Source organism: Hemitrygon akajei, chromosome 7 (genome assembly GCF_048418815.1).
Source record: "Hemitrygon akajei chromosome 7, sHemAka1.3, whole genome shotgun sequence".
Taxonomy (NCBI): domain Eukaryota; kingdom Metazoa; phylum Chordata; class Chondrichthyes; order Myliobatiformes; family Dasyatidae; genus Hemitrygon; species Hemitrygon akajei.
The window spans coordinates 149,343,039-149,365,016 of NC_133130.1; positions in this window are offsets into that span (position 1 = coordinate 149,343,039).

Below are 21,978 nucleotides of genomic sequence, written 5' to 3' on the forward strand. Positions count from 1 at the left end.
TCTTAAAATACCCTATATATGGATAGGTATATGGACAGGAAAGGAATGGAGGGTTATGGGCTAAGTGCGGGTTAGTGGGATTAGGTGAGAGTAAGCATTCGGCACAGACTAGAAGGGCCAAGATGGCCTGTTGCCCTGCTGTAATTGTTATATGGTATCCGCCTCCACCACCATTGCCAGCAACCCATTCCACACACTCAGCACTTACCCTTACCCCTGACATCACCTCTGTACCTACTCCCCAGCACCTTAAACCTGTGTCCTCTTGTGGCAACCACTTCAGCCCTGGGAAAAAGCCTCTGACTATCCACGTGATCAATGCCTCTCATCATCTTATACACCTCTATCAGATCACCTCTCATCCTTCGTCACTCTAAGGAGAAAAAGCAGAGTTCATTCAACCTGTTTTCATAAGGCATGCTCTCCAATCCAGGCAACATCCTTGTAAATCTCCTCTGCACCCTTTCTATGGTTTCCACATCCTTCCTGTAATGAGGCAACCAGAACTGAGCACAGTACTTAATTTTGTGAAGATTAAAGGCAAAAACAAGAAGAGCGAGATTCTGAGAATCCAGATCATAAACAGCAAAACACTTAGTAAATAGCACAGCTGAATTTTATAATATAATATAATATAGTATGATCTGGTATTTGGTGTGTCTACAGAATACTTTGGGAAATTTGTTTCAGGTCCTCTGTGCGTGCTTGTATGCGTGGAGGTTAAACACTGACATCAGTATTCAGTGCATGCTCTGATGTACTTGTGTGACGTTCTTCTGACCATATAATGCCTATTGCTGTTTTCATTCCCCCATTCTGCCTCTCCCTCTCTTGGTGCTTCACCTGGTCCAGAGATGCAAGTCAGAGACAGTTGTTATTTTATCACTTCAAACATAGAACAACCCAGCTCAGAGACAGTGCCTTCAATCCACAATGTCTACTCCAAATGAACTACTTAATTACTCTAATTCTCTTCTGTCTGTACAAGTCCATCTTACCTCCTTTAGTTTCATATTGATGTGTCTATCTAACAGCCCCTTAAACCCCACTGGCATATTCACTTACATTACAGCTACAGCAGCCCATTAGAGGCACCAACCCATGGATGTTTTAAGGTGAGAGGAGGAATAGTTTAAAATAGATGTGCAGGACAAGTTTTTATGTGCAGAGTGATGTTGGTGCCACTCTTCTGGAAGTGCCTTCCTTCTATATTGATTTCTTGCTGTTTAATATCTAGATGCCTACCATCCCAATGGATCTATTTACTGCTGATGACTTATGAAGCATATTGACTTGCTCTACTTGATCTGAGACCAAAAATTGTCTCTGTGCAATGTCTAATCTCGAATCCAATTACATGGATGATGATTTGTCTCTGCCTTGCACACTATCCTGATTACAATGACAATCATGTACTGAAAAATACACCACTCATAATTTAAAACAAAACCTCTGTCATGTCTCCCTTCAACCTTTGACGCTTTAGGGGAAACAACCCAAGTTCTTCCAACTTCTCCTTATAACTCAAACCTTTACTCCAGGTAGCATCCTGGTAAACATCTTATTCAGCCTTCCCACAGTCTCCACATCCTTCCAACAGTGGGATAATCAGTACTGATGTCTTTCTCTACTTCCTTGATCTCTTTATCTCCATCTCTGAAGTCAAATTGTTTTATCAGCATCTTTTATAAACCTCCCGATTCCCATGGATCTCTTGATTATACTTCTTCCCACCCTGTCTCCTGCAAAAATGCTATTTCTCAGTTCCTTCATCTCTGCTGATTCTTTTCCTAGGATGAAGCTTTCCTTTACAGGACATCAGTGATGTTCTCCTTCTTCAAAGACAGGTTTTTTTCTTCCTCCGCCATTGATGCTTTCCTCATTTCCATCTTCTCCATTTCCCAGACATCCATGCTCATCCCATTTTCCTGCTTTATTACCAGGGATAGAGTTCCTCTTCTCCTCCCTCCATGATCCTCTGCATCCAACACATCATCTGGTAACTTCCGCCATTTTCAATGGGACCCTACTAACGAACACATCTTTACTTTTCCCACTCCAACCCCACTCTCTGCTTTCTGCAAGAGATTTCCTAGTCCATTTGTCCTTTCCCACTGATCTCTATCCTGGCACTTATCCCTGCAAGCAAAACAAGTGCTACACCTATGCTTTCATCTCCTTTCTCACCACCGTTCAGGGCTCCAAACAGTTCTTCCATGTAATGCAACACTTCATCTACAAGTCTGTTGGAGTCATCTACAGTATCCTGTGTTTCTGGTGTGGCCTCCTCTACATTGATGAGACGTGACGTAGATTGGGAAAAACATTTTGTTGAACCCCTTCCCTCTTTTTGCAATAGGGAGGATTTCTCAGTGGGCAAACATTTGAATTCTGCTCTCCATTCCCATTTCAACACGTGAGTCCACAACCTCCTCTGCTGCCACAATGAAGCCATTCTCAAGTTGGAGGAGCAACACCTCATGTTCCATTTGGGTAGCCTCCAAACTGATGTCATGGAAATTAAATACCTCTAACTTCCAGTTATTGCTTCCCACTTCACCTTTTCTTGTTTTCCATTTCCTATTCTTACTCCCCTCTTAGCTCTTCTCTCGTCCTCACTTGCCTATCAGCTGCCTTTGGTGCCCTCCCTCCTCCCCTTTCTCTCATGGTCCACTCTTCACTCCTATCTGATTCCTTCTCCTTCAGTTCTTTACCTTTACCACTATCGCCTCCCAACTTCTCACGTCATACCCTCTCCCCTATCCACATGCTTTCCCCTCCCACCTGGCTTCACCATTCACCCTCCAGCGTGTATTTCTTCCTTCACCCACCCCCCCCCCCCCACCCCACACCTGCCACCCACACCACCTTCTTATTTTGGCTTGTTCCTTCTTCCTTTCCAGTCCTGATGAATGGTCTCAGCACAGAATAATTGTGCCTGAGCTGCTGATTTTCTACAGCACTTTTTTGCATGCTACTGTGGATTTCCAGCATCTGCAGAACCTCTTGTGCTTAAGATCAAGGGTTAACTTTCATTGTTTAAGAATTCTGTTCAAGTTTCTCATAACTATGGGCAGTTGCTGCTCTTGTACCTCATTGTACATATTCACAAACTTTTTAATCTTCTCCCTGATGAAAAGGTGAAGAATGGAGAATGACTTTGGAGAGAGTGGTCCTTATTTATGTTGTCTTTGGGAAACATTAACAGAATCAGGGTAATTGAGGTTGTTTTTAAAATAGGCTGAGCTACATTGACAACTTATGCGACTTCTTTCAATTTTGGGCAGAGCACTAGCCTTACGAGGCTGTGATGCAGTATTTTCTGCATGGTATGAAATGGAAAAGCTGGAGTAGATCTTAATCCACAAACTTTTGAGAGTTCTATCATTGCACAATCTCCCATTGACTTTCTAGCTATTCATATTTAATGAAGGGCTAACTAGTCTTGTATTATAAGTGCAAATAAAATAGTGAATTTACTTGGGTGGATGAAAGCATAAAGAGCAGTTTTCCTAATGCCCGAATATTTACACTCAGTGATTACTTTATTAGGTACAACTGTACACCTACTCATTAATGCAAAATTTAATCAGCCAATGATGTAACACCATGTCAATGAATAAAAACATGCATCCATGGCCAAGAAGTTCAGTTGTCCAGACTGATTCAAATTGACAGGAAGGAGACGGTATCTCAAATGACCACGCATTGCAGCAGTGGTGTGCAGAGAAGCATCTCTGAAGCACAACATATTGAACCTTGAAGTGGATGGGCTACAGTAGCAGAAGACTTCACTGGGTTCCGCCTTGGCAGCAACTTTATTAGGTACACCTATACCTAATATAGTGACCACTAAGTGTATGTTTGAAAGTTTCCTCTCATTTCTGCTTTCTTGAGGTAAAAACTCAATCATACAAGAAATGTATCCTTAAGGTGACATGGGCTTTGAATTAAAATACTTCTATATACCAGCTTTCCATAGATTTCTTTTTCTCCTCAAGTCAGATGTAAACAACCAGAAAATTTTCAAGCTGTGTTGAAGCATAATCATTTTCTTGGATCAGATAAATGGTGAGAAAGCAGAAGCACCTAAAACCAGAAATTGGCACACAATTATATTGACCTGGTTACTTAAGTTTGTTATAGCCGGGATGGTAGCAGGGAAAAGCAGCCACTATCTGTTAAATGCTCCCAATGGTGTGTGTTTCGAAAAGCCCCTGACAACCCAGTCCAGCTCCTGGCCTTCACAAGTGGCATGCTAGTAGGCTCAGCTGAACTTTTTCGACTGACAGCAGAAGGATTACTGGTGCCTTAAAACTAGTCACTTCGGGCAGATGGGGCTCATCAGTCATGGTCGGCATCTCATCTAGGAGAAGGAAAACTCTGATCTGAAACCTCCGCTGTCTTGCGACAATTCCACTTATGGGGAAGGCTTCGGGAGTAAATTCGAAGCTGGAGTCCCTAAGGCAGTCCTACTTCAAGTTCAATGCTGACTGGCAACTCCTGTAATACTGCTGCTGCCAAATTGTACCCATCTCTGCTGTTCATTTGGATTCACCAGCTACATGGAGAGGGGGAGCCTGTTACATGGATAACAGCTTGCTCTCCATATTGTACTGCCCTGGCTTGCATATTACATAGACAATTGGGACGCAACATCCATGCTCAACTCCAACCAATGTAGGGCCTTTTATTGACCAGCAGCCAATTAACTTTCCAAATAGCACTGTCACCTTACTCTTTATTATTTCTATACAAGATTTTTGATGACATTTTTCTTTGTGTATATATAGAAAATAATATTCCCAATCTTCTATCTCTGGAATAATAGTACAGTACATATTGATGCAAAGACAGGGTTTTGTTTGCAGAGCAGTCATTAGCCAGTTGTAGAACATTCAGCTACTAATTAGAAGATTTAGAATTTAAGGATCATACTGAAGACTGAAGCAAAATCAAAATCTGAGGTAATTTTCTCACCCAGTGTAAGATGTGATGCATCATCAGGGGCATCATTCTTTGCATAAGATGGTAAACCAAGATGCCCCAGCTTTTCCTCAAGGAGAGAAAAATCCCAAAGTTCCTTTTATGAAGAAGAGAAGAACTGCTTTCTGTGCTGTCCTCTCCAATATTTATTTTTTCAAACTAAAAAATATTGAAAAGAAACTTTATTATCAGAGTACATACTGGATGTGTCACCATATATCATCCTGCCATTCATTTTCTTGTGAGCATACTCAATAAATCCATAATAGAATAACAACCATCATAGAATCATTGAAAGACTGCACCATCTTGGGCATTCAATCAGAGTGCAAAAGACAACAACCTGTGCAAATACAAAAAGAAAGAAGCAATAATGATAAATAAATAAGCAATAAATATTGAGAACATGTGATAAAGAGTCCTTGAAATTGAAAGTAAACAGGATAAAAGTCCTTGAAAGTAGTCCATCCACTTCAAAGATCAATATGTTGTGCTTCAGAGATGCTCTTCTGCACACCACTACTGTAATGCATGGTTATTTGAGTTACTGTTGTTTTCCTATCAGCTTGAACCAGTCAGGCCACTTTCCTCTGACCTCTCTATTTTGCTAGTTCTCCAATTGAAATGCAGATTATTTGATTTCTTTTAATATTGTTTGTTGGCACCTGTTATGAAGTTCATCACTTGCATATTAATATTTCAGAGAGAAAGACTGAATACATAAAATTCCAGCTCATTTGTTTCTGGTCAACTAAATCCATTAGTCCCCCAGAGAGCTTTGCATAAAAGCAAATACCACAGCTTTCAAAACTGCCTGTGTACTTGTTTCACCAAAGTAGTGATCTTTGCTCTCTCCACACTGGCACAAGCAATCACTGACTCATTGCCTGACTAGCCAATTTTAAATTTTTTTCTCATGCTATGGAAACAGCTCATTTTCTCCCAATTGACGTCAATCACTTGGAGACCTTTTTTGATTCCTATGACCATTGAACCATCAAATAACATCCCGATCCTTTGAGGGAACAAATTATACTTTTAAGCACTTTTGCTAGATTATATGATAAATGCAGATGAGGGAAGCAATTTTTTTATTTTACCACGTTGAACAAGAGAAACCTATCACAACTAGACTTTGACCAGTTCATTCTGCACCTCCTCTTGTGAAAGGACATTAGTAATACTGAGAGGAGAGCCAAAGTAAGTAGAAGATAATTGATACGATTAAAAAAAATTAAAAAGCATTTTTGACTGAAATTTTAAAATGTGGCAATTTTTTTTATTGTACACAGTAATGTCATTCTGACCACATTAATCCAAAGATTGAATTAAGGATTACTTCTTATAATATAGCTCAGAATACTTGATAATGATTCAGAATATTGTGGTGAACTACATATACCTGTCTGGACACGCCCTGCCCCCCCCCCCCCCCCGCTGACTGCTCCTCCCACTGACCCCTGTATAAAGGCGATTGGAGGCACTGCTCCTCCCTCAGTCTCCAGGATGTTGTGTGGTGGGCTCTTGCTGCTGACAGTCCTCTCTTCCAGCTAATAGAAGCCTATCTCGACTCACGTCTCCGAGAGTTATTGATGGTGCATCAGTTTTATTAGCTGGAATTTTAAAACATGGAAAGTATTTTACGTCTGGAAAAATTGGACATTGATCTGCAAACCCCAGAAGCAGCTATTGCCTTTGAACTCTGGCTTGCATGCTTCCAATCATACTTGGAAGAGATTCCCGTGACTGAGCCTGCCATCATGCACAAAATCCTCCTCTCCAGAGTCAGTCCGAAAGTATTCTCCCTTATCAGGGACCTGCCGACCTACCAAGGGGCACTGGACGCCCTCAAAAGACAGTACCTGCGGCCACTGAACACCGTCTACGCAAGTCATCGCTAAGCGATGCGGCGGCAGCGGGCCAGAGAGTCGAGCGCTGAGTTTGTCCGGGCCCTACAGACACTCGTGCGGGCCTGCAATTGTAGGGGACTAACAGCGGAACAGCATGCGGAGCTCCTGGTACGAGACGCCTTCGTTACGGGGATCAGGTCAGTATACGTGTGCCAGTGGCTGCTGGAAAATGCCGATCCTACCTTACGCTTGGCGATCGAGCTGGCCGACACGCTGGAGGATGCTCTGCACAACGCTGACGCTGTCCAGCCGTGCGATCTCCCGCCAGCCTCATGGACGCTGCAGACCCCGCCACCCGGCCAATCGACCTCAGCTGCTGCCAGTTGCAAGTCCGCGCAGTGTTACTTCTGCGGACTCGAAAAGCACCCCTGGAAATCGCTGCCCGGCCCGAGAAGCTACTTGCTCCAGCTGGGGAAAGAAGGGCCATTTCGCCAAGGTCTGTAAGTCTAAACCACGAGCAGGGTCGAGCAGCGCCGCGTGCGAGGCATGAGGGTCGCCATCTTGGTCACCGCCATCTTGCCTGCCCGCCTTGTGCGAGGCATGGGGGCGGCCATCTTGGTCACCGCCACTTTGCCCCGCCTCCAACCCACGGGTACTTACCGGGCACCAAGACGGCGATTCAACTCTGGCCTCCGTAACCCTCGACCAAAACGCCCCACACCAGCTTGCAAGGTCAATGATGGACATCCTGGTGGAGGGGCACAGGACTAGCTGCCTGTTTGACACGGGCAGCACTGAGAGTTTTATTCACCCGGACACTGTGCAACACTGTGGACTCGTGACACAGCCGGAAGTCTGCCACTGGGACCACCCTACTGGCTTGGCTGACGTCCCCAGGGCCAGTGCTGCTCTGAAAACATGCGCGGAGCAATAAGTACTCCCCGCTGGTCGAGAGGGTTCACCTACTATATGCGAACCCCCAGTATGCCTACGTGGTCTTACCTGATGGGCGGCAGGACATCGTCTCCGTCCGCAACCTGTTGCCCGCAGGAGCAGCAGACCACTACCCCGAACACTCCACGGTAACAATGAACCCCGTACCCACCGAGGTGTATACCCACCTGACACCGCGCACACCGAGCCCTACACAGACTCCTCACGACACTCCCATACCGGGCGCCTCGCACACGCATGAGGGATCACTGACGCCTAATGGGCTGACACCTCCAGTCAGGCCGGAACCAGCACAACCACCATCTCCGGTGCAATCACCACCGGCACCTGTGCAATCACAGCCGGTGCTACATAGATCGCAGCGACAGATTCGACCACCTGATAGACTTAAACTGTAAATATACTTGTAAGAAACTTCGCCCCATGGGGACTGTCTTTTAAAACAAAGGGGGGGTGAATGTGGTGAACTACATATAACTGTCTGGACACGCCCCTCCTGCTGACTGCTCCTGTTGCTCCTCCCACAGACCCCTGTATAAAGGCGATTGGAGGCACTGCTCCTCTCTCAGTCTCCAGGATGTTGTGTGGTGGGCTCTTGCTACTGACGCTGCTGACAGTGCTTTCTTCCAGCTAATAAAAGCCTATCTCAACTCACGTCTCCAAGAGTTATTGATGGTGCATCAAATATACAGAAATCATAGAAGGCACTTTTAATATTTTGAGGTTTCACTTTGTTTTCCACCACTTAACCATTATAAAAATACTTCCATTTTTACATCATTTCAAGCTTCACCTCAAGTTCTTCACCAACAAATTCTCACTTTTTTTTCCCTCTGATCGTCTAACTTACATCTCAACTGGCCTTTTTCGACTGGCTATTCGCATTTCTTCTCTTATGTTTTCTATTGATCACTTTCTTGACACGGACAGGATCTCAATTACATTTGCTATCACGGTCTTGACCAGAACATTTCCAGTTCCTCAAAGATCCTGTTGAAACTATTATAGCCACGAACAACTCAGTTTACTTTTTCTCAACTTTCACATCATACCTGCCTCTTCAAGGTCCTTCAAATGTAAAAAAAAATGCCTTCAAATCACTTATAATGGAATTCTCAAAGCATACACTTTGTGTCCACATTTATCGAGTGTGATGGAAACAGTGCTAATCAATCTCTCAAAGGGAATTGGAGAGGCACTTGAGGGGAAATAATTTGCAGGGCTATGGGATAAAGGCACAGGAATGTGACTGATTGGATTGCTCAACAGCATGGACTTATTCAGCTGAATTGCCTCTTTCTAAGCTTTAATAATTCTATGATTTAAAGCACAAAATAAAATGAGATAGAATAATTGAAGAACAAGAGACTTATAAGGATAAGTATTCGTCTGTCACTGTGAATGAAAATGGGTATCTTAATAAATTTATCCTGATTGCTATTCCAGTAAAACTATAGAAACTCTAATATACAAAAGCTAAAATTAATGTACAGAGAAAATCTCTTAATGATCTTACATTATAACCATACTTGTTATTTTTATTGATTTATTGAGAAACACATGCATTCATCATCATCATCATTATGTGCCATGCCGTAAGACATGGGTGATCGTTGTCTATGACCATTATTGGTCTTGGCAAATTTTTTTCTACAGAAGTGTTTCCAAGTGTTTCATTGCTTCTTCCAGGCTGTTAATGTAAATGGTAAACAATCAAGGGCCAAGAACTAATCCCTGGGATACTTCACTAGTTACATCCCTTCAACTTGAAAGGAGTCCAGCAGCAGGGGCTTGAAATCTTGTTAGGATTGATGGGAAGAAGAATGCTGCTAAATACAGAGAGATCCTGGATAAAAACATGTTAGCCTCTGCCACAATGCTTAAAGAGGGGAAGAAGTTTACCTTTCAGTTGGCTAACAAGCAGAGCAACCAAGAAGTGGCTTCAAATGAAGAAAACTGATGTCCTTGAGTGGTCCAGTCAGAATCCTGACCTTAACCAGATCAAGCATCTATGATAAGACATTAAGATTGCTGTCCATTGCCGCTCCCCAAATAACTTGGCACAGCTTGAGCAATTTTGACAAATGGAATGGTCAAATCTTGCTTCATCTCATTGTGTAAAGTTAATAGAAAGTTATTCAAAAAGACTACTGGCAGACTGGCTGTAATATCTGTGAGAAGTGGTTCAACTAAATATTGAGCAAAGGCGGATATATACCTTTGAACTACTGACGTTTCAGTTTTTGAAATTTTAGTTTTTCATTCTTAACGATTCTCCCTGTTTTTGGGCAATATTTGAAAAAAAACGGAGCTTGTGATTTAGAAATAAAAATTCTCAGTTAAATTGATCAAAATCCCTGGTTGTAATTGTAATGTGCTGAAAGGTTTCACTTGCTAATGGAATGGCCTCTCTGTAGTGTTTCACTGCTAATGTAATGGATTCTCTGTAGCAGCAATATTTGGGTTATGACTGGAGATAACGGGGCTTGGAGTGTGGTGGGGGGGCGGTGCTATCCGATGAGAGAAATGTGTGTTTCTTGTGAGTCTGTTAGAGACTTCTTGTGGTCTTTTGTTGGTGAGAGGAGAAGAAGGAAGACATGTGTGGAGAGAGCTGGTAGACCACCAGATGGGGTGGACTGGGAGCGAGGGACCGAAGGTCGGCAACACTCGGAGGAGGTTGATGGTCAATGAATGGCCATATTTGTGAGCTCCAACGTGCACTTTTGACTTCTCTCTGAAAATCGGCCCTTTTTCTTTTTATTTTCTTTACTAACCCTATATTCAGATTAAGATTTATAAAGTTCAATCAGTTAATTGCTTATGGTGTACTGTCTAATATTTTGCGGCACAGATTGTAACCGGGCAACACATCACGCAGTGTCCACACAAACGAGATTTCTCAGTTTGGCAGGCCAAAAGTTGTCTTCCCCTAGATGAACATGTGCTGGCCGAGCCTGAGGGTTACATAACATTTATGTGAGCAAAGGGTTGGTGGCTGAATATTTTATAAGGCACTGTAAATGACTGTGTCTTGTGTGTTTTACTGAGGCTGTGACACCAAGGTGGGTCTCATTCAATCTGATACCATCAACAACCACAGTCTGAGCTTTCTATCAAATTAAATGAGCTAGATTTCAACCAATTTGATCAGAATAGGTGTCGGGGATATGGGTCAAACGCAAGTTGGATTAGCTTAGATGGGCATTTGGGTGGCAAGGGCATAATGGGCTGAAAGACCTGCTTCCATGCTCTATTGCTCTATTTCTGTAATTTCAAGCCATCAACAAGAGCATCACCATAAATAAGATATCAAACCCATGGATTGGGAATAGGACAACACACACAAAATGCTGGAGGAAATTAGCAGGTCAGGCCACATCTATAGATAGGAATAAACAGTTAATATTTCAGGCAGGAAGATGATGAATGTATTCCTGCGTATATTGCTCTGGTTTTCCAGCATCTACAGAACTTCTTATGTTTAAGTGGAGATAGGATGAAATTTTGAACAACTAAGTTACACTAACTTTAGAAAAAGAGAGATTTTCCTGATTTGTTTCCTTTCTGTAGTATAAAGTAGTGGAATATGAATTTAAAAATAAATCTGGATTTATAAATAAATTTATCTGCAAAAAATTCTTTTAAGCTAGATTCTTTTCATCAAATTTTTGATATTAATGTCTGTAAATCCAAAATAAATTTAAATCTCTGGCAACACACACAAAATGCTGGTGGAACACAACAGGCCAGGCAGATGCTGCTGTGTTCCACCAGCATTTTGTGTGTGTTCTTTGAATTTCCAGCATCTGCAGATTTCCTCGTGTTTGCTCTTTAAATCTCTGGCAATCTGTGTCTGTGGTGTGATGGGGGAGCAAGTAGCAATAAAGTCCCTTCAAAACCATCGTGAATAAATCTTTGTTAATACAGTAGGTAAATCATTATCAGCTCAGCTTCTACAGATATTCCAGACTCATATGTCATTCAAGTTGCGTTTACAGATCCAGTCCTTTTGCAAAAGCATTGTAAGTCTAGTTATAAAAAAGTTTTTTTTTTCTGGAGTGCTTCCAACATTTGCCTTTTCTGTCCTTCAGTCATTCCCAGATTTGTGTTATATAATGTTCCAATTAAATCTGAAGATGGATAAGAGAAAAATGTGCATTATGCTAATATACTCAATGAACCTCAGGGTTTCAACTGCTCGGTATGCTAATCCATGGAATAATTACAATGCCTGGCAAAGAGGGTGTATGTGAAATGTGTTGATTAGTTAAAACAGTTTGTGCATAAGTTTGAGATTTTGAGTTTGCAGCAAACGTCAGCAAAAAATTGCACAAAACCTGTTGATCTTTTCATTTCCTGGCTGATCTTACTGATTATTGTGAATATAACACAAGAATCATATTTGGTATTGAACACAGGAGGAAGATGGGGTCCAGCATTATTCAACTGTTAGCATCAATATTCCTCCTAATAGTAGTGGTAGGAGACAAGGCCTGTCTGAGTATGACAAATTAGTGGAAAACATAAGTTGGTAATGTATGGTGATACAAGAGTAAAGATTGCATTTCAAGACGGCCTGTACTCTGAATAGATTTTCCATTTGATTGTTAACTGAACTAAATATTTAAGCTTTATTTGTTAGTCTGAGAAGCAGGAGGAGTTGCTCAACTCCAGCCTATCCAGTGCAGTTGGTTCTACCCAATTTGTAATTTGTCCATTAATAATCCTCTACTGATATTAGTAATTGCCATCTTGCAATATTAGAAGTACAATAAGTCCAACATGTATCTATAATATACAAATTGTTATTAATTAGGGTCAAGAATTTCTCTTAATACATGAATTTCTTTTAATACAAATGTAATACATGTACACTATTGGGTGGCAAGGTGGAGATTACGTCTCTACCAAAGGAGGTGTAAGGTGCTCCTTTCCTCCACTAGGCCGCAGGTCACCACTGGGCAAGGTTTAGTACCTGCTTACTTTCACCCCTTCACCCCCACCCCCCACACTGTTCAGGGTCATGTGAAGCCACGGGAGCAGGTGATGGATGGTCATGGGAGAAGCTAGTACATCTCACAAGTCCTAGTTATGTGAACACCGGCGCCAGGCAGACAATCTCTGAAGAGTATTGATAATGGCTGGTATCACCTGTCTTGCAAAGATGCTGTCCAGAAGAAAACAATGATATTTCCGTTTCCAAGTTGGCCAATCATTCCAAAATAGGTGTTAGGGCAGGTTGAGATGGGCGTATCATGATTTGATAGTAGAATATGGATAGATTGAGTAATTAGATGATAAACTGGCATTTGGAAGTTAATCTGGGGAAGCTTGAATTTATGGTTGATTAAGTATTCTTGTTCTTTAAATAATTCATTACATGTTACATGTACAAATACATGAATTGTATATATCATCATGCTACCACGAGACATGTGTGCTTCACTTAAAGAAGCTCAAACTAGAATGGTATTTTCATACTCCTGTGTCTTCCTTGAATTAGCTTAATGTTTTGAAGTTATAACATAACAATGCCCATCAAGAAGAGGAATTAGAAGCTGAGTTATTGTCTAAATGGAGAGACACTGTAAATGAGTAACATTCAGATAGATCCAGGTGTCTCAGTACATGAGTCTCAAAAAGTTAGCAGGCAGACCCAAGAATGGATAGGAAAGCAAATGACAGGTTGCACATAATTGCAAAAATGGTTGGAGTTTAAACATGTGGAGATTTTGTTACAGTTGTACACAGTATCTAGACCACAAGACATAAGACATAGGAGCAGAATTAGGCCATCTGGCCAATTGAGTCTGCTCCGCCATTCAAGCATGGTTGATCCTTTTTTTTTCTCCTTCTCAACCCCAGTTCCCAGCCTTCTCCCGATAACCTTTGATGCCATGTCCAATCAAGAAACAATAATCTCTACCTTAAATACACCCAATGACCTGACTTCCACAGCTGCACGTGGCAACAAATTCCACAAATTCACCACCCTTTGGTGAAAGAAATTTCTCCACATCTCAGTTTTGAAAGGATGCCACTGAGGCTGTGCCCTCTTGTCCTAGACTCTCCCACCATGGGAAATATACTTTCCATATCTATTCTGTCTAGGTCTTTTAACATTCAAAAGGTTTCAATGAGGTCCTCCGTCATCCTTCTGAATTCCAGTGAGTACAGACCCGGGACCATCAAACTTTCCTCGTATGATAACCCTTTCATTCCTAGAATTATCCTTGTGAACCTCCTCTGGACCCTCTCCAATATCAGCACATCTTTTCTGAGATAAGGGGCCCAAAACTGATCACAATACTCAAGGTGAAGCCACACCAGTGCCTTATAAAGCTTCAGCATCACATCTTCACACTTGTATTCTAGAGCTCTTGAAATCAGATTCAGATTCAGAATCAGTTTATTTGTCATTTAGAAACCACAAATGCAATGCAGTTAAAAAATGAGACAATGTTCCTCCAGAATGATATCACAAAAGCATATGACAAAACAGACTACACCAGAAAATCCACATAACATTTGGCAATCCCCAATCCAGAGTCCGGAGAGGCTGCTGCGTATTAATATCGCACTACTGTCTTAGCGCGTATCCCGGAAAGGAGCTCCAAAGCCACCAGACAAAACAAGACCAAAAACCAAAGCTACAAGACCTGCACAAAACCACATAGTTACAAATGTGCAAACAATAGCATAATTGATAAAAAAAACAGACCATGGGCACAGTAAAAATAGTCCAAAGATGTTAAAAGACTATAAGTTCAAAAGAAATCACCACACAGTTTCCACAAGTCCCCAGGGTCCCGACAGACTCACCATCCCACGCTGGCAGCAGAAGGGAATACCCCGCTGTGGATTTCCATGGCGCCACCCTACTCAGCCTCGCAGATGCAGCACACAATGAAAGCTCCGTCAAACCCAGCCTCGCAGACGCAGCACACACCTAAAGCGACCTGACCACAGTGGACTCCAAGTCTGTCGAACCTCCGAGCCGACGACCATCCCCTCCGGCACAGCTTCTCCGAGCACCATCCTCTGCCGAGCGTATTAAGACGTATTAAGCACCAATGGCCATCCGAAACGCGACCCCGAGGACTGGGGGCCTGTTCTTCCCAGCAGAGTCCCGGACCTCACAGCAGCAGCAGTAACGAAGAACGTATTCCTGGAGATTAATGCTAAAGTGTCATTTTCCTTCCTCACAATGGACTCAACCTACAAATTAAACTTCAGGGTGTTCTGCACAAGGACTCCCAAGTCCCTCTGCATCTCAGATTTTTTGGATTTTCTCCCTGTTCAGAAAATAGTCCACGCATTTATTTCTACTACCAAAGTTCATGACCATGCATTTTCCAATATTGCATTTGTGAGACCACACCTGGTTTACTATGCACAGCAACTAAAAAAAAGAGATTTGCTAGTATTTGCAGCAATCCATTGTGGGTTCACAAAGCAAAATCTGGAATGAGAGGGTTGACTAGTTCAAAGGTGTTCAGGCAGTTTTAGTTTGTATTCCATGGAGTATAGAAATTTGAGGCATGATCTTATTCAAACATATAAGGTCCTAATAGGAGTTCCACCTAATAGGAGTTCCACCACCATCCAGGCCATGCTCTCTTTTCACTGCTGCTATTGGGAAGGAAGTATAGGAGCCTTGGGTCCAACATCACCAGGTTCAGGAACAGTTATTAACCTTCAAATATCAGCCTCCTGTACCGGTGTCGATAATTTCACTCACCTCAACACTGAACTGATTTCACAACAAATGCACTCAGTTTGAAAGGCTCTACAACTTGTGTTCACAATGTAATTAGTTAATTATTTAATTTATTTATTTACGGGAGTTTGTCTTGTTTTGCACATCAGTTGCTTCTCAGTCTTTTTTTGTAGTTTTTCATCAATTGTATTGTATTTCTTCGGTTTACAGTGAATGCTTGTAAGAAAATGAATCTCAAGATAGTATATGGTGATATATATGTAATTTGATAATAAATTTATTTTGATTTGAATTTGACAGTTTAGATGTTGAGATATTTCCACTCATGAGCAAGGGAACATAATTACAAAACAACGGGTTAATCATTTAAAATTGATGAGTGTAGAAATTTATTCTTCCATATATTGATGAATCTCTGGAATTATCTGCCCCTGGGGATGGAGGAGGCAGATCATTAATTATACAATACGGTGCATTGTAGATATTTTTAATCTTTTCAGAGGTTATAGCTTCCACAAAGCCCTAATCTCAACTTCATTAATGCTATCTGAGATTACCTCGAGAGGCAGAAGCAAGCAAGGCAGCTAAATTCTGCAGAAGGGCTGAGGCAAGTTTTCCAAGATGCTTGGAACAAACTACCAGTCGACTTTCTTTTAAAACTGCATGACAGTGTACCTGAGAGTGCAGTTTTAAAGGCAATGGGTAGTCACACCAAATATTGATTTGATTTAGTTTTCTAAATTAATCCTCCAACTACATTTCAGTGATTTTCTCAAACTATTTCTTGTTTGAGTTTAGAAATAATTAAAAGTGTTGTTTTCAACCCTTCAGTTAAATTTGAAGAAACTTGGAGACCATTTATTCAATATTTTCATATGAGCTAAACTGATTTTTCATAAACCTTATTCTTATCATCTTTAATTATTTGGATAGAGGTGCGGAGTTATTGACGCTATTGTGTATATTTGATATAATGCAATGTCCCATGTTGGTTAGGTTAGTTTTTTTTTTGCTTTTTTTGGGAGGGGTTCTTATTTTTTCCATTTTCTGTAACCACTATGAGTTTGGGAGGTTATTATTTATGGATTATCAACTATTTGTATTTATAATTTAACCTAATAATTATGTACTCTCAAGCTCTTTGTACTCAATGTTTCATTTATGTTTGTTTAAAATCAATAAAAAGATTTAAAAGATGATTTAGTTTTCTATTGTTTTCTGCTCTTTATAGTAATTTTGTTTGATATTTACAAACTTTTCACTTCATTATTTTTGAAAGCATCTTTGCTTTATAGAATTTTTTTATTGTATTTATTGGTGAGATAGGTAACTATAAGGAACTAAGAGTTTTGTGGAATTGCACAACCATTAAGCTCAGCATAGATTAGCTATGCCTATGTTAAATGCGGGGTAGGCCTTCTCCTGTTCTTATTTTTCAATGGTCTTGTTCTCAAGGTAATCACATGGAGGGTGTTTCAAAGGTATATGCACAACACTATTAATCATTTAAACTGGTTGATCTGTTAACGTAATCATTAGAATTCTTTGAAGCCCTCAAGAGCTATTTCCAATATTCATTTAGACCATGACATACTTGTGAAGGGAAATGAGCTAACGAGCCCTTATCCATTTGTACTTAACTCACAGGGACAGTATGTGCAGGAAAAGTCCACAAACCATTTGAGATAATAATGTGGAATAATAAACTGAGAGTCAGATAGAAGAGACAGTTGGATGTACATAACAAGCCAACTGGGCACTTCTAAAAGAGAAATTGTATAGTTCAGTACCCTGAAGTAAGAAACTAATGGCTGACGAGTTATACCTAATTTAATGTCCTAGAAAGCTGAGTGTGACATGAGAAAAGTCTGATTATAGTAAGTTACTAACAATACAGGGTGTAGTAGACTGGGAATTTAAGAATTTGATTAAATTTATCTTGTAGCTACCACATACAAATGGATCATTTTGGTTGTCTGTAAAAGCCACCAAGTATTCGACATAAAGGAGAGTGTCTTATGGTGTTGGCACAGTAGTATAATGGGTAGCACAAGGCTTTACAGTTCAGGCAACAGGGGTTCAATTCCTGCCATTTCCTTTAAGGAGCTTCTACACTCTCCCCATGACTGCATGGGTTTCCTTTGAGTGTTCTAGTTTCCTCCCACAGTCCGAAGACCTACCGGTTAGTAGGTTAGTTGGTCATTATAAATTGTCCCATGATTAAACTGGGGGATTGCTGGGCAGCAGGGCTTGAAGGACCAGAAGGGCCTACTCTGTGAATAAAAGTTCAGATTTTCTGTTTTAATATTGATTCCTTAGATTAAGATCTGCTCTATTGCTCAATGCTGACAATACCTATACAATAATGAATCAGTAAACATAACTTGGACTGTCTAATGCACAGAGTTGTTTGCCTTTCTTTTGCTGTTCAGGTGCAAGTCCTGAGGCTCTTGCACCTTCATCTAAATGGCAGCAGCAAGAAGAGACCATGACCTGGATGGTGGGGGTCCTTGGTGACGGCTGCTGCTTGTCACAGGAAAGCAGCTTCGATCATCAGGGTCCCCACCATCCACAATATGCTCTCTTCTCACTGCTGCCATCAGCAAGAAGGTAAAGCTGCCACAGGACTCACACCACCAGTTTCAGCAACAGCTATGACCCCTTAACCATCAGGCCTTTGAGCCAAAGAGTTTAACTTTGCTTGTACCATCACTAAACGGATCCCACAACTTATAGAGTCAATTTCAAGAATTCGTCATTTCATGTTCTCAAAAGTATTACTTATTTATTTATTATCATTTATTTTATTTTTTCTTTTGTATTTGCATAGTTTGTTGTTTTTTGCACATTGGTTGGACACCCAATTGTTGCAGTCTTTCAATGATTCAATTATGGTTATTATTCTATTATGGATGTATTTAGTATTCCCACAAGAAAATGAACCCCAGGGTTGTATATGGTGACAAACATGTATTTTGATAATAAACTTACTTTGAACTTTGACCTTTGTTTGCTGTATAGAAAAATAATCTGCATCTTATATTTTTCTTCCACCTTCATTCTGGAAAACATACTAAGACCATAAGACCACAAGTTATAGGAGCAGAATTAGGCCATTTGGCCCATCAAGTCTGCTCTGCCATTTCATCATGGCTGATCCAATTTTCCTCTCAGCTCCATCTCCTGCCTTCTCCCCATATCCGTCCATGCCCTGACCAATCAAGAACCTATCAACCGCTACCTTAAATATACATAAAACTTGACTGCCGCAGCTGCTTGTGGCAAAGAATTCCACAGAATCACCACTCTCTGGCTAAAAAAATTCCTCCTCATATCTGTTCTAAAAGGATGTCCCTCTATTCTGAGATTGTGTCCTCTGGTCTTAGACTCTCCTACCATAGGAAACATTCTTTTCTCATCCACTCTTATCAAATCTTTTCACCATTTGATATTTTTCATTGAGGTCACCATTCATTCTATTGAATTCTAGTGAATGCTGGCCCAGAGCCATCAAATGCTCTTCATATGACAAGCTATTCAATTGTGGAATCATTTTTGTGAACCTCCTTTGAACATTCTCCAGTTTCAGCACATCCTTTCTAAGATAAGGAGCCAAAACTGCTCACAATACTCCAAGTGAAGCTCGCCAGTGCTTTATGATATCTCAACATTACACCTTTTCTTTTATATTTTAGTCCTCTTGAACTAAATGCTAACATCACATTTGCATTCTTCACCACAGACTCAACCTGCAAATTAACTTTTAGGGAATCCTGCACAAGAACTCCCAAGTACCTTTACACCTCTTTTTTTTGTCGTTTCTCTCCATTTAGAAACCTGAATCAGAATCAGAATCAGAAACAGGTTTGTTAACACCAGCATGTGTTGTGAAATTTGTTAACTTAGCAGCAACAGTACAATGCAATAGATGATAATATAGAAAGGAAAAATATAAATCAATTACAGTAAGTATGTATATGTATATTAATGTATATGTATACATATATATGGAACACCCTGGTTTCCTTGGTTGCATAAGTCTGGGGAAGACACTTTCAAGTCCTATCAAACTTGTGAGATTGAGATGGTTCGATCCTCCCCAAACCCCGGTTTGTGTGGATGCTGTGTGACAGGCTACCCTGTTACAACTTAGTGCCATGAAATAACAGAGAGTTCACCGCATATGATTAAAGGAATTATATTTATGAATCTTAGCTTAATTAAAGGATTAGTAAAGAAGAACAAAAAAGAACAGGGCCCATTCTAATGGAACTGTCAAATGTGCACAAGTTGGAGCTCACCTTGAACATCTTTGTCACTCACACACTGGGCTCTCGATCAGCGTGAAAGCACACAACACTTTCCGAGTGTTGCTTGCAATCCTTCTCGAACAAACAGGACTCCCAGTGGATCGTATGCTACGAATAGTTCTCCCCAGTGCCTTCTCTCCTCATCTTCCCCCAAACAAAAACCCCAAGCCCAATCTTAGTGTCCCTCACCAGGGAATCCTCTCTGTAATTTGTCCATCCTAACTGGATGGCACACATTTCTCCTCATCTCTTATCTGCAACAATAACCCAAATAAGGTGAGAATGGAGTAAGCTGTAAACAAGCTGCTCCTACAGCATAATAGTAAAAATATGAACCTATATATTATTAATGTACTTAATAATATATTATATAATAATATATATTTGAAACTTGAGGTAGTGTTCATAGGTTGAATTTCCATTTAGGAAATGTATGGCAGAGGGGAACAATAGTCAACCTTTTCATTTCTGCTACCAAAGTGCATGACTATACACTTCTTGACATTGTATTCCATCTGCCATTTTGTTGCCTGTTCTCCTGTCTTTCTGTCACCTCACCACTTCCTCAAAACTACCTGCCCCTCCACCTATCTTCATATCATCTGCAAACTTTGCAACAAAGCCATCAATTCCATCATCCAAATTAATGACATATGACATTAAAAGAATCCGTCCCAACATAGACCCCTGTGGAACACCACTAGTCACCAGCAGCCAACCAAAAAAGGCTCCCTTTATTCCCATTCTTTGCTTCCTGCCAATCAGCCACCACTTTATCTATGCTAGAATCTTTCTTGTAATACCATGGACTCAGCTTATTAAGCAGCCTCATGTGGAGCACTTCATCTAAGGCCTTCTGAAAATCCAAGTACACAACGTCAACTTTTTTCTCCTTTGTCTATCTTGATTGTTGTTTCTTTAACAGATTTGTCAAGGAAGATTTTCCTTTGAGAAAACCATGCTGACTAATGTTCTTTGCTATTGAAAACCTATCATTTGTGGTGTTGCAGGTTCCTATACTTGGTTTTCCTTACCTTAACAGGCCATTCACAGAGACATGATTGTGCATTGATGCGAATGAGGAGAATTCAATTTTACTGTTGTCCACCACCAACATTGACAGAAGATTGGGGGGGATGGTGATTTCTCCAAGAAGCATCAACTTTCTGTTAAATTTATGATGGGAGCTTGTGGTAATTCAGATGCAATATTTAGCTTCAATGCAATCTTTGATTTGTGTTAATAGTCTCATTACTGTACATTAGTTACACAGTGAGACACAAAACCATGATATCCTGTTATGTTAGATTAGACTCTGCGTCTGAATTCAGCCATTGTTTTACAGAGCTGTTGACCACCTACGGCAAAGCAATTGTATTGTTAAAGAAAAGTCTTGCTGTGCCATTCAGGGAGCAGCACAGTAACATAGTGGTTAGTGCAGTACTTTACAGCACCAGCTGCAAGTTTGGGATTCAGTTCCTCTCGCTATCTGTAAGCAGTTTCTACATTGTCCATGTGACTGTATGGATTTCCTCTGGAAGCTCTAGTTTCCTCCAATATCCTAATCATGTACAAAGTCGGGTTTGTAAGTTGTGGGCATGCTAGTTTGATGCTGGAAGTATGGTAATACTTGTGGTCTGTCCAACACATTCTCAATGCAAACAACGCATTTCACTTTATGTTTTCATGTTTCAATGTACGTGCATGTGACAAATAAAGTGAACCTTTATCTTTATAAATTATCTTTGTTCTGGCTCTGATTCAGAGCCTAAGAGTTCAATTGTGGTTGAACACCCGAAGTAGGCTGACAATTGCATGTAGAATTGATAGCGCACTTGCTCATTAAAAGTGTTCCGATGAGATATTAAATCAAAGTTTCATAATTATATTCAGTGGTTCAGTTTTATGTTAAATATTTCAAGGCTTTGTTTAAAGAAAAACAGAAATGTCTTCGCTTGTTTGGGTCATGAAAACTTGACAGCTATTGGATTGGAACAATATCAGGTCATATAACCTCTCAAGTTTGTTCAGCAGATCAGCACTATACTATTCTTCGATTCTTTAAGAAGTAAATTTGCCAGTGCAACCCATTTCGGTTTATGGCTATAAAATTTTTACAGTTCCATCACTCTTTTTGACAAATTTATGAAGGAGATTT